This window comes from Aptenodytes patagonicus, chromosome 2 (genome assembly GCF_965638725.1).
Source record: "Aptenodytes patagonicus chromosome 2, bAptPat1.pri.cur, whole genome shotgun sequence".
Classification (NCBI taxonomy): Eukaryota; Metazoa; Chordata; class Aves; order Sphenisciformes; family Spheniscidae; genus Aptenodytes; species Aptenodytes patagonicus.
In genome coordinates this window covers 3,443,283-3,447,213 of record NC_134950.1, presented here as the reverse complement: position 1 = coordinate 3,447,213, position 3,931 = coordinate 3,443,283, and positions in this window count along the sequence as shown.

Sequence of the window (3,931 nt, the reverse complement as noted above, 5' to 3'; positions counted from 1 at the left end):
GTGGCTGTGCACTCGCTCCCCAGCGCTCAGCCCGGTGCAGTGATGATACAGGAACCAGACCTCTTTGGTTTACTTTTACATTGACGTCAGTGTCTTTTCTGACCTCCACGGCTCGTTTTGGTAAAAGGATGTCTTCAGGGTGGAGGGGAGGGGTCGGAAAGGGAGAAGAGTGAGGATGAGCTGTAGATGAGGTTTTGTGACATGGACAGCCAGTGGTGGGAGATTTTAGGGGCTAATGCTGAAAGAAAGGGTACTTATGGAGTCCACGTTGACCCTGGGTGTAAATCATCAGCTGGACGTGGGTATGTTGGAGGCCTGACCCTCACATCTGCACAGAGAGCTGCTTTCCCACCTGCACCAGCACGCCAACTGGGAGCAGGAGCCCTGCCTTCCCTCACATTTGGAGGTTGTTTGCACCTGGGTGCTGGTTCAAGGGGAAAGGGAGTGTTGAGGGACCGAGGGAGGTCTAGTGCCCCTACACAATGCCACATGGACACAGCTGCCCAGTTGTGCTGCCTCTGTGCCCAGGCCAGGGGCAGTGTCTGTCTCCAAGGGAATAGGAGATGCTAATTTGGGTTGCTTTTACCATCACAAAGAATGGCCTTAAAGACATGGGCTCCATGGGTCATGCAGTTGTAGATGAGCGTGCACCTGAGCATGCCTGTATATACATACAGATCAGCCTTTTACAGGTTTACAGAGATTACAGTGTCTAGTATTCAGATTCAAGCACCTGAATAACTCACCTCTCCCTAGACCCTTGTAAGTTTGGAGAGTACTTGTCTCCTGTGGAGATCCTGCTGTGTCAGGTTAAGGCTTAGATTTCATCCTGGGATTTTTGCTGCATGGTGTGCACATCTATCCCCCAGCTCTGTGCACCCACTGTGCAGCAGATGTGTGCATGGACACATTTTTGGGGCATGCACAGGGTTGGTGCTTGTGAGGGATTTGGAGAACACCGGCAGAAAGTGGAACCTGCTAGTGTGATCATTAACGCTGAATTATTCACAGCAGATTAATCACACCTATGTTTAGGGCTTCTTTCTGGCTGGGAGTGAAGCCAGATTTCTTTGCGTGGCCAAACAGCTTCCAGGAATTCCAACGTAAGGCTTTCATGCCCTAAATGCTGATAGTTTTCTATTAGGTTCGTGAGTGCTCATTCACTTGGGTAGCATGATGCAAACACTTGAGCACTCAGATGTTAGAGTCTCACGTGAGGGTGAATATGGAGCTTGCCCCAGTGCTGTTGCACAACAGCAATTAAACCTGTGCTCTCTCTGGGTCATGAATCACCTTTCTATGATGCGTTTGTCCAGCTCTTAACACAACTGGTCTGTCATCCGTTATTAGACCATCTGTGTGATACCTTGATGCAAACCATTCATTGTAAGCTCTTAGGAGCAAGCACTGAGATTAGGCTGTATGAATCCAGGCACCAGCACTCATAAACAGCCCCAACCACCTGGTGATATTGATGTAATTGGGTTGGTCGACCCTTGGAAACTGTAGTAATAAAACCTTGCAGGGAGCAGGGATTATTGACAAGGATTATTGACGAGGGAACATCATCTAGTACCACCAGAATGACTGGGCTGTACTGATTTATTTGAAAACCAGTAGTGAGAAAATAGTTTTTGACCCCAGTGTACCATCACTACAGAGAAGAAGAGACACAGGAAGGGAAAGCTCCTAGGTTGTTCAGCACGTCCATGGCAGAGCCAAGTCATAAGTCCAGTTTCTTGGCCATTGGATCACACAATCTCCGTCATAAATAATGCTAAAGTCTCAAAGATTCCCGGTGTCCTTGTCAGAACCAATATATTGTTCATGGCTGAAGAAAGACAGAGTCTTATAAAAACCAGAAAAAGAGGTCCTCGTAAATCACCATGTCTATACTTAGAAATGTGTTAAACCTTCTAAGCTCCATTTCAGAGCACATAAAGTTTTTTTTCTTTTTCCGAGTTGAAAAATCTATCCAAAGGTCAGTCAGAAACAGGAATAAAACTGTCTTTAAAATCTCAAGCTGCTGTAAGAGCATTTTTGGCAGTGAATGATAAACTTGAACAGTTGAGGTTTACACGGCAGATGAAGTGAACATGTATTTGTCTATACATTAAATGACCCAGCAGAGGCCCTTTTTCATTTCTTCTCCCAACCTATCAGACTATTTATAGATTTTTACTACAAATGAACGTCCTGAACAGAAGAAGGCAGACCAACTAATTCTGAAGAAACCATCACAGTGGAGCTGTGCCCACAAGCCATCATTCCTGGGCAGGAGTCCCATTTTAGTGATAACCTCCCAGGTAGCAGGAATATTAACTCTTCGTTTACCTGGCAGGGTTTTTTACAGTCTTTCACAGCTTTTGGAGGGTGTGAAGGGTTGTTCAGGGAGATCTTATGATCATGAAGGTGTTGGATTGAAAGGGAATTGTGGCATATCTTGGCTAGGGCTCTCAGAGATGCCTGGGGAATGAAGTCTACTAGCCACTACACAGAATACAACTGGCTGAAGGGACTTAAAAGCCATGTACTCAGAGCTCTCAATTTGAATGAAAAGCCTAGGCAGTCCTTGAGGGGTGGATGGTGATTACACCCAAGGATGGCAGAGATTTGGGTTCTATTCTCTGTCATGTCTCATAGATAGGAAGCTCTTGCTGGAGACCTGCGTTGCAGTCCTTGCTCTGTTAACTCTGGAGGAGTATATTCAGGGTCTGATTTTTTGGAAATATCTGAATGTTCATTAGAGTGGGGACTGCCATGGCATCTCTTCCATGACCCTGGCTATGTAGCTGCACAATAATGTGCCCTGTCTGTACAGGGAGTCCTAGTGGAAACTGGAAGATCTTTTACAGAGGTGAATATGAGGCCCTCATCCCTGGATATTTTAACTTGGTAACTGAGAGCCAAGTGATGTGGATTTGAACCCCCCTGTGTGCAGGAGGGACTTTAACTGGGAGATTTGCAGTGAGAAGGAGAGTTTTCTCCCTATTTGAGTGAGTTTCCAAGCTATTGGATTAAAAAATCTGAATAAGCAGATCTTCATCCTTTGGTTGTTCTTATGTAGGGCTGGTTGTGCGGTGCTGAGTTCAGCCTCCTGGGCTGAACTGCCACTGAGCTCAGCAAGGCTCAAGGCTGAGATGGGTCTTGTGAGCAGACCAGATCTGAAAACGCAGGTGCTTCTAGGCTCGAGCAGGTACCTTCAGGCCACCAGTGAAAAAGATTGGCAAAAAAAGCCTAGATGTACTGGGGACTTCAGGCTCCAGTGTAGCTGGTGCAGGAGAGGTTTAGGACCACAGTTTTAGACATCTGTGCTTGAGATGGGCGCTAGGGAGGCTGTAGGCTCTCAAACCCTCCATGAGGATGGGGTCCCACAGGTCCTCTGCTGGATGGCTGCAGCCTGTAGGATGTTTTCTTCTTCAAAGCTGAACGGCAGCTCTCCAGGCCCTGCAGGGTAGACTTGGCTGCTCCTTGCCTTTAGGATGTCCTGGTGTGTATTCAGCTGCTCATGGCTCCAAGTGAGATGCTCCTTTCCCCAGCTTCCCCCTTTCTCCCAAGGCAGGGACCCCAGGCAGTGTCAGACTCATGAGGTTTCAAGCTGCTGGGGAGCCTTTTTAGGTGCTTAGATGAGCTGATGCACTGGCTTTCCAAGCCCACGCTGTGTAAAGGAGCACAGAGCAGCTGGGATAGTGTAGATTCTAGCTTGGCACATATCTGAGGAGCTTTCTAGGGTGGAAGAAAATATTCCCTGCGGTTCCCAGTGCTGGGAGTGAAGGTGGTGCTTGGAGGCTGCAGGAGCATGGCTCTGTGCTTTGAAGACACGAACATCCAAGGTATCCTGGGGAGAACAAGAACAGAGTGGGATCTCTCCACTCCAACAGCTGCTTCCAAACCACCTCTGCAGGCAGGCAAATATTCATCACTCCAGAAA